The sequence below is a fragment of the Anolis sagrei genome, chromosome 2, assembly GCF_037176765.1.
Source record: "Anolis sagrei isolate rAnoSag1 chromosome 2, rAnoSag1.mat, whole genome shotgun sequence".
NCBI classification, from domain to species: domain Eukaryota; kingdom Metazoa; phylum Chordata; class Lepidosauria; order Squamata; family Dactyloidae; genus Anolis; species Anolis sagrei.
In genome coordinates this window covers 179,966,564-179,976,504 of record NC_090022.1, presented here as the reverse complement: position 1 = coordinate 179,976,504, position 9,941 = coordinate 179,966,564, and the positions used below count along the sequence as shown (strand labels likewise).

The following is a 9,941-nucleotide window of genomic DNA, read 5'->3' as shown; positions in this document are numbered from 1 at the left end:
CCAGAGAGCACTGTGGACTCAAACAATGATGGATCTGGACCAAACTTGACACAAAAATTCCATATGCCCAAATATGAACACAGATGGAGTTTGGAGGAAATAGACCTTGTCATTTGGGATTTGTACTTACTGGGATTTATAGTTCACCTACAATCAAAGAGCATTCTGAACTCCACCAATGATGGAATTCAACCAAACATGGCATAAAGGACTTCCACGACCAACAGAAAAAACTGGAAGGGTTTGGTGGAAATTGACCTTGAGTTTGGGAATTGTAGTTCACCCATATCCAGAGAGCACTGTGGACTCAAACAATGATGGATCTGGACCAAACTTTACACTATAATTCCATATGCCTAAATATGAACACTGATGGAGTTTAGAGGAAATAGACCTTGACATTTGGGATTTGTAATTACTGGGATTTATAGGTCACCTACAATCAAAGAGCATTCTGAAACCCACAAGCAACAGAAATGAGGCAAACTTCCCACACAGAACCCCCATGACCAACAGAAAATACTTAAGGCCATCCAGTCCAACTCTCTTCACCAGGGCAAGAAAGTGTAATCAGAGCCCTCCTGACAAAGAGCCATCCAGTCATAAATATAGATAGATAGATAGATAGATAGATAGATATGATTCTCATACACACATACACAGATATAGTATCATAGATTTGAAAGAGACCCTTAAAGAAGGACTATGATATGTTGCATATTCCAGAGTAGGCAAACCAGACACTCTCCACATCAACACTAACAAAGAAACAACAAGAAATACTGTTTCCCCACAAGCATAAAGGAATTACATATATTAGAAACCAACACTTTCTCATTACTTTATTTTCCAGATCACCACACTGGGCCACAGCAACGCATGGCAGGGGACAGCTAGTCTATATAAATACAAATTTAATGTTCGTTTGTGGGATTAACATAACTCAAAAACCACTGGGCGAATTAACAACAAGTTTTGACACAATACATGTATCAGTCCAATGAGTGACCATCACTCATAAAAAAAATGGAAAAACACAGCCGTACAGACTTTACAAGCCAAAAAAAATACATTACAACTCATGCACAAAAATACATATATACCCAAACACACATATATACACATATACACAAATATATATGCACACATAAAAGACATATACATAGAAAGAGGGAAGGAAGGAAGGAAGGTAGGAAGGAGAGAAGGAGGGAGAGAAAGAGGGGAGGAGAGAAGAAGGAAAGATAGAGAAGGAAGGAAGGAGAGAAGAAGGGAGAGAAAGAGGGAAGGAGAGAAGGAAAGAAAAAGAGAAGGAAGGAGAGAAAGAGGGAGAGAAAGAGGGAAGGAGAGAAGAAGGAAAGAAAGATAGAGAAGGAAGGAGAGAAGGAGGGAGAGAAAGAGGGAAGGAGAGAAGAAGGAAAGGAAGAAAGATAGAGAAGGAAGGAAGGAGAGAAGGAAATAAAAAAGTGAAAGGAAGGAAAGGGAAGAAAGAGAAGGAACGAAAGAGAGAGGGGGAGGGAGGGAAAGAAGGAAGGGAGGAGATAAGAAAGGATGGAACCCAAGAGCAAAGGAAGGGAGGAAAGAAAAGGGTAGAGAAGGAAGAAATAGGAAGGGAAAGAAAAAGAGGGAAGTAAGGAAAGAGGGAGAGAAGGAAGGAGAGAAAGAAAGGAGGGAAAGTTGGCCACAGCAACGCATGACGGTTACAGCTAGTCTATATAAATAAAAATGCAATGTTCGTTTGTGGGATTAACATAACTCAAAAAACACTGGGGGAATTGACACCAAATTTGGACACAAGACACCTAACAACCCAATGTATGTCCTTCACTCAAAAAATATTGATTTTGTAATTTGTGAGTTGTAGTTTCTGGGATTTATAGTTCACCTAGCGCATTCTGAACCCCACCAACGATGGAATTGAACCAAACTTGGCACACAGTTCTCCCATGACCAACAGAAAATACTAGAAGGGTTTGGTGGGCAGTGTCCTTTGGTTTTGGAATTGTAGTTCACCTATATCCAGAGAGCACTGTGGACTCAAACAATGATGGATCTGGACCAAATTCTACACGAATACTCAATATGCCCAAATGTGAATACTGGTGGAGTTTGGGGAAAATAGAATCTTGACATTTGAGAGTTGTAGTTGCTGGGATTTATAGTTCACCTACAATCAGAGCATTCTGAACCCCATCAATGATAGAATTAGGTCAAACCTCCCACACAGAACCCCCATGTGGGCCACAGCAACACGTGGCATGGGATGGCTAGTCTATATAAATAAAAATGTAATGTTAGTTTGTGGGATTAACAGAACTCAAAAAACCACTGCACAAATTGACACCAAATTTGGACACAAGACACCTACTAACACAAGGAGTGACCATCACTAAAAAAAAAATGATGTTGTAATTTAGGAGTTGTACTTCCTGGGATTTATAGTTAACCTACAATCAAAAGAGCATTCTGAACTCTACCAATCAGGCCCGTAGCTAGGATTTCATTTCGGGGGGGGGGGATTTTTTCAGGGGGGGTTGGGGGGGGCTGAGTTTCTGGGGGGGTGAGTCTGAGTGAAAGAGGGTGTAGCCTAGCAAACCTTTTGTATCATTACCCCAATACGCCCATACATATGGGATATATTGATTATGGTGATCAGATCATGATATGAATAAACATAACAGTTTAAATAATGCACCAGTAAGGCCTTTTCGCAAACCACCATGAGAATTTCGGGGGGGGGGGGGGGGGCTGAATCCCCTCAAGCCCCCCCCCCCCCCCCCCCCGGCTACATGCCTGCTACCAATGATGGAATTGAACCAAGGACTCCCATGACCAACAGAAAACACAGGGTGGGAGGAAGAACCCTTGTCTGTTTGAAGCAAGTGCAAATGTTGCAATTAGCCAGCTTGATTAGCATAGAAAAGCCTTGCAGCTGCAAAGTCAATCAGTGAGAGCATCTTCATAGAGGTAGCTTGGCTGTTGTTGCCTGAAGACATCCTTTGTTTTAGAGGTGTTAACTGACACTTGGTCATTTGCTGCCAAGAGTTCCCCTGCTTCTGAGTGTTGGTCTTTAGTCAATGTCCTGATTCTAGAGTTTTTTTAGTACTGGTAGTTTTTGTTCAATTTCATGGTTTTCTCCTTTCTGTTGAAATTGTCCACATGCGTGTGGATTTCAGTGACTTCTCTAAGTAGTCTGACATGGTGGTTGTCAGAGTGGTCCAGCATTTCTGTGTTCTCAAATAACATCCTTGGTTTATCAAGTGCTCTGCTATAGCTGACTTCTCTGCAGTGCCTTTCATGTGCTTTGATTGGTGTTTGGGCAATGCTGCGTTTGGTGGTCCCTGTATAGACTTGTCCACAGCTGCATAGTATATGGTAGACTCCTGCAAAGTTTAGAGGATCCCTCTTATCTTTTGTTGAACGTAGCATTTGTTGAACTATCTAAGTGGGTCTTAGAGCCTTCAAGTTGTTTCAGACTCAGGGCAACCCTAAATTTATACCTTGGAGGACTGCATCCAGCTCACAAGCCATACTATGGGGACCCCTGCTGTAGAATTAAGGCAGTTTGGCATCACTTTCATTACCTGGTTTAAAGAGATGCTGGGTGGCCATCTGTCGGGGATACTTTGATTGTGCTTTTCCAGCATGGCAGGGGATTGAATTAGATGGTTCGTGTGATCTCTTCCAACTCTCTTATCATATGATTCTATGAACACTATGAAATCCTTTGGCAGAAGCAGCTAGGAAAACTACAGCTCCTACAATTTCATAGCATTGAGCCAGGGCAGTGAAAGTGATATCGTAATTGCTATTAATTCTACAGTGTAGTAAATGCACCTGCATTTAGACTGGAAAGGTGCAGGGAATGTCTTTCCTCCTAAAACATTGCAGCTGCTGGGAGTGAGGAGAGCACAAGCATACTATATTGTTTTCTTTCTACCTGTATGTTGAGAATCCCTTATCCGGAATCATAAAGCTGGAAGGGAACTCCCAGGGCCATTACTCCAACCACATTCTGCCAGGCAGGAAAATACTAATAATAATAATACTAATTATTATTATTATTATTATTATTATTATTATTATTATTATTTTAAACACATCAAGATGAGTCCACAGCAGACACTCTGCTAGCTGTTGAATTGGATCACACGTCGGACACTTCCCAAGTATCTAGGACTGTGTGATGTATCGGCGAATAATGCGTGCAGATGCCAGTAAGGTGGCCTTTTGCAGCTGGCATTATTATTATTATTATTATTATTATTATTGTCAATATTGTTATTATTATTATTTGAAACATAACGAGATGAGTCCACAGCAGACAAGATCACTCTGCTGGTTGTTGTATTGGATCACACATCAGATACTTCCCAAGTGTCTAGGACAGGGGTCCTCAAACTAAGGCCCGGGGCCTGGTTACGGCCCTCCAAGGTCATTTACCTGGCCCTCCCTCAGGGTCAACCTAAGTCTGAAATGACTTGAAAGCACACAACAACAACAACAACAACAGGTTTTTTTGTCGTGTCAGGAGCGACTTGAGAAACTGCAAGACGCTTCTGGTGTGAGAGAATTGACCGTCTGCAAGGACGTTGCCCAAGGGACGCCTGGATGATTTGATGTTTTTATCATCCTTGTGGGAGGCTTCTCTCATGTCCCCGCTTGGGGAGCTGGAGCTGACAGAGGGAGCTCATCTGCCTCTCCCCGGATTCGAACCTGCGACCTGTCGGTCTTCAGTCCCGCCGGCACAGGGGTTTAACCCACTGCACCACCGGGGGATCCATAACAACAACTGTCATATCTCATCAGCCAAAAGCAGGCCCACACTTCCCATTGAAATACTAATAAGCTTATATTTGTTAAAACTGTTCTCCATTTTAATTATTGTATTGTTTTAAAGTGTTTTTTGCACTACAAATAAGATATGTGCCGTGTGCATAGGAATTCTATGTTTTAAACAGCCTTAGGACTCATGTCATAAGTGAGCCAGGGCATACATTAAATAAAGATTCCTTGTAAGTGTAAGTCCACTTGAGCTGATAAAAAAGAATAATCGCTGGCAGCTTTAGTTTGGAAAGGGACCTTTTGAGATGACTAAGTATATCTGGAATTTTGAACCATTGCCAGTTATATCAAAAACTCCAGGAAGAGATACTTGTGACAGATTTTGGCTTCCTTAGAGGGTGGGAACACTTACATGAAAAATATGCTGGCTACTATCAGATTGTAACCCATATGTCACGTATAAAACAGCCTTATTTACTCAGCCTGCTACAAGTATTTGTCCCACTTATCTGAAATTAAATAACTGAGATTACGATTATGTCAATCATGCTGTTGCTAAGGAGGAAAGAAAAGGTGCGTCTACTACATTGTCGAATGAACATTGTTTGACTCTACTTTAATTGCATTGTCTCAATGTTATGGAATCCTAGGATTGGTAGTTTGGCAGCGAAGGCTAAAGGCCATGTGAAACTAAAACTCCCATGATTCTATAGCATTGAGCCATGGCAGTTAAAGTGATGTCTCCCATCCAGGTAACAACAGGGCCAACCCTGCTTAGCTGCAATTAATCATGCAAAATCTAGTACCTTCAGTGTGAATAGGCAGGTGAAAATGTTTCTCTTTTCTGTTAAAAGCCACCCAGGTTGATCTCTATGGGGAAAGCTTTGGCAATGCCACAAATCAGAAGTATCTTAAATACACACAATTACAAATAAAATAAAATAGTAAAATTTAAAGAAAATAAAATTTAAAGAACATAATATTTAAATTTTTTAAATAAAATAATATTTTTTAAAGAACTAAATAAAAGTAAATTTTCCCATTTTAGCACAATCCATTTTAGCACAATCCATTTTAGCACAATCCAGGCTTGTGCCTTGACAATCCATGTCAAGGCACAAGCCTCATGATAAAGTTTTACATCCGGGAGACCAAAGCCTCCTCTTGTTTTTTTATCTGTCAACACTTGATATTTTATCCTTGATTTTTCCCCTTCCAAATAAATTTTAGAAGGTCTTTTGTCCTGTCTTTGAATTTTTTAATATTCCTAATTATCCGAACTCATGATCTTTCGGTCAGTAGGGATCTGAATGCAGCTGACTCCCAGGCAGCTGCGCCACAGTCATAATAATACTACTACTACTACTAATAATAATAATATACTGTAATAATCCTAAAATATATATAAGTTTCAACCCAGTCCCATTCTCAGCTATTTATTATTTGTGAGTCGGATGTTTGTAACTCAGGGACTGCCTGTATATATACAATAATACAGTAATGCTAATTATATATAATATAATACTACTACATATATTTTTAGCATTACCGTAGTATTATTATATTATATTATATTATATTTATTTATCGCATTTGTATACCGCCTTTCTCAGCCAAGGGTGACCCCTCTGAAACCCCCTTGTCCTGGCCCCCGGGTTGAGAAATTCTGTGATATAGTATAACAGATTTGAAAGGGACCCCCAAAGGCCATCCAGTCCAGCCCTGTTCTTAACTGTGAGTCATTTGCATGTTTGTTGTTTGTAACTCAGGGACAGCCTGCAACTCCATCTTTTGGATCACTGGATGGCATTTCTCCACAGTTTTTATTATGTGTATAGAAGATTAATTATGTGTATAGACAGAAGACAATAGATCTACATTTGGCATGGTAGTGATTTAAATATCCTAAAGGTATCAGATCTTGTCTGATCTTAGGAGCTAAGTAGGGTCAGTCCTGGTTTGTACTTAGATGGGAGACTACTAATAGTGCTGTATTTCAGAGGAAGGAACTGATGAGACTACCCTATCTAGAAAAGCCTTCTAAGGTTGCCATATGTATCAACATACATATATGGCTACGATATGCATTCATTGATATTGCTTGACATATCATTGCATAAGTCTCCATAGCGTTGCTACCAGGCTGTAGCAGCCACCATTTGGGTTATGGTTATGCTCAAAATGTATTCCTTGTAATAATTTTTGAACACTACTCTCTGGCATTTTGCTAAATGTCCCTTCCCGTTTCAAAAGCTTTTCTTCTTGCTTGGACTGAACAGATGGATCAGTGATTAATTGGAATATTGAGCGGATGCAATTATGTTTTCCCTTTTTTAAAGAGCAGCCAAGGCTGTTTTGAAGTAGGAATTTCCCTAAATTAACTTTAGTGTGGCAACAGTACTAGGTATAGTAAAAAAAAGCACATCATAAACTGATGCAGAAATCCTTTTGGGGGGCATCCGCATTGCAGAAATAATGCAGTTGGACTCCACTTGAACCAGGGCCGTGGCTCAACAAGCTCCCACACCCAGGATCTCATATCACCGAATCCTGGCAATTAAAGTTGTGTCAAAATAAATTCATTCCACACTGTAGATGCACCCTGAAACATCTTGAATTGGAAGTATCTTTAGAGGGTATCTACACTGTAGAAATAAATGCAGTATTGATACCACTTTCGATACTTAGGCGATCCCTTGTAGTCCGAGGATGGTGGTCCTCCAAGTGTAGTGTCCTGGGGGTGGGTCCGTAGGTGGCTGTGGAGCCCTATTCTTGATCTGCATCTTCTCCCACAGTGAGGGCATCGGTTTCCAGCTGGAAGGCGGTCCCAGTTGGGGTTGGCTTGACGCGCCTTCCTCTTGGCACGTTTCTCTCTTTCGCCCTCCATCCATGCCTCTTCAAATTCTACAGCACTGCTGGTCACAGCTGACCTCCAACTTTCGATACCACAGGATTGAATCAGGGGAGAGTGCAGATGAGCTTCTTCTGTCAGCTCCAGCTTCCCATGCAGGGACATGAGAGAAGCCTCCCATAAGGGTGGTAAAACATCAAAACATCCGGACGTCCCTTGAGCAACATCCTCGCAGACAGCCAATTATCCCACACTAGAAGCGACTTGCAGTTTCTCAAGTCACTCCTGATACGAAAAAACCCCACTTTGGCTGGCTCAACGGCATGCAACCATGGGATTTGTAGTTTGGTAAGGTCTAGTACTATTTGGCATACGAGGTTAAAGACCTTATAAAACTACAACTCCCAGTGTAAAAATGCTCCCGTTTCCCCGTTGGAAGCCCATTTTATTCTGAACTAGCCATCCCTTGCCACGCGTTGCTGTGGCCCAGTCTGCATATATGTTCTTTGTGTGTGTATATATGTGTGTTTTGCACATGCATTGTAATTTTTTTATTTTTTGGCTATTTATTTTTTGGTTTTTCAGTGGGTTTTTTTTTTGAGTGATGGTCACTGGCCTGATAGGTGTCTTGTGTCCAAATTTGGTGTCAATTCGTCCAGTGGTTTTTGAGTTCTGTTAATCCCACAAATGAACATTACATTTTTATTTATATAGACTAGCCATCCCCTGCCATGCGTTGCTGTGGCCCACTTTGGTGGTCATGGGGGTTCTGTGTGGGAGGTTTGGCCCAATTCTATAATTGGTGGGGTTCAGAATGCTTTGTGATTGTAGGTGAACTACAAATCCCAGCAACTACAACTCCCAAATGTCAAGATTCGATTTCCCCCAAACTCCACCAGTGTTCACATTTGGGCATATTGAGTATTCGTGCTGAGTTTGGTCCAGATCCATCAGTGTTTGAGTGCACAGTGCTCTCTGGATGTAGGTGAACTACAACTCCAAAAGGAAAGGACACTGCCCACCAAACCCTACCAGTATTTTCTGTTGGTCATGGGAGAACTGCGTGCCATTCCATCGTTGGTGGGGTTCAGAATGTTCTTTGATTGTAGGCGAACTATAAATCCCAGCAACTACAACTCCCAAATGACAAAATCAATATTTTTTGAGTGAAGGACATACATTGGGTTGTTAGGTGTCTTGTGTCCAAATTTGGTGTCAGTTCCCCCAGTGTTTTTTGAGTTCTGTTAATCCCACAAACGAACATTACATTTTTATTTATATAGAAGAAGATAGAGGACTACCCACTAAAGTCGTTTAAATATAAGAAGGGCCCTTAAATCATTGGGAGCATTTGTTGCATGGCATGCAAAGAGGAAGACTTTGCCACAGTGGGCTAATTCAAAACCTCATCCGTTCCAGCCGGATCTACTCGAAGGATGGCTCAGATGTCTGCTATCAAAATGAGAAAGACACTCCACGAATTTGGGCCTCCCTGCAAAACAACAAGGCACGACCCAGATGGGACTCGAACCCACAATCCCCAGCTCCGGAGGCTGATGCCTTATCCATTAGGCCACTGGGTCACCCGGCAAAAACGGCTGAGCGCCGCACTCTAAGCGCCCCGCCCGGATATGCTTGGCCACGCCTACTTCCTGTCTGCAATCCAGGCCTTCAGTCCCCTCTCTTAAAATAAGCCACGCCCCTCTCCGTCCTATTCGGTCTAAGCGACCGCCCTTTAATGCCGCTCTAGCCCCGCCCACTCAGCCAGTCTATTTGCATATAGAACGCCGGAGGGCAAGGAAGGCGTTTCCCACCTTGAGTGCTGTTTTCCTTGTCACGTGTGAATGGAAGATACGTGTATATTTTACACGTCCATGCATGGAAGCGCTTGCAAGTTTGAGATCAACCAGGAATGACAGAACAGTGCCTTGCCTGGGTGGCTGATAGCTTACCTTCGTCTTGCCATAGGCTACATCTACACTGCCAAATTAATGCGGTTTGGCACCGCTTTAACTGCTTTGACTCAATGATATTTTTTTAATATAAGGTCTGGGCCTCCTCTGCCAAGCTATTTTTTGCCTCACCAAATTACAAACCTAAAGATTCCAGATTATTGAGCCATGGGGGTTAAAGTAGTATCGAACTGCGTTAATTCTACAGTGCAGATGCATCCCAAGTATTGATTAGGACATCATTTTCATTTTGAACCGTGTTCTAAATATTATATTATGATATTATTATATAATATTCTATCATAATATTATATTATAATATAATAATATAATATAATATTATATATATATATTAT

General features: G+C 41.4%; 1 non-coding gene across 1 annotated transcript; it reads right to left on the bottom strand.

The window, feature by feature from the left end:
* Nucleotides 1–9,143: 9,143 nt before the first annotated feature.
* Nucleotides 9,144–9,216, bottom strand: TRNAR-CCG (transfer RNA arginine (anticodon CCG)). The gene has a single exon. It is a non-coding gene; the product is annotated as a tRNA-Arg (tRNA).
* Between the last annotated feature and the right edge of the window lie 725 nt (nucleotides 9,217–9,941).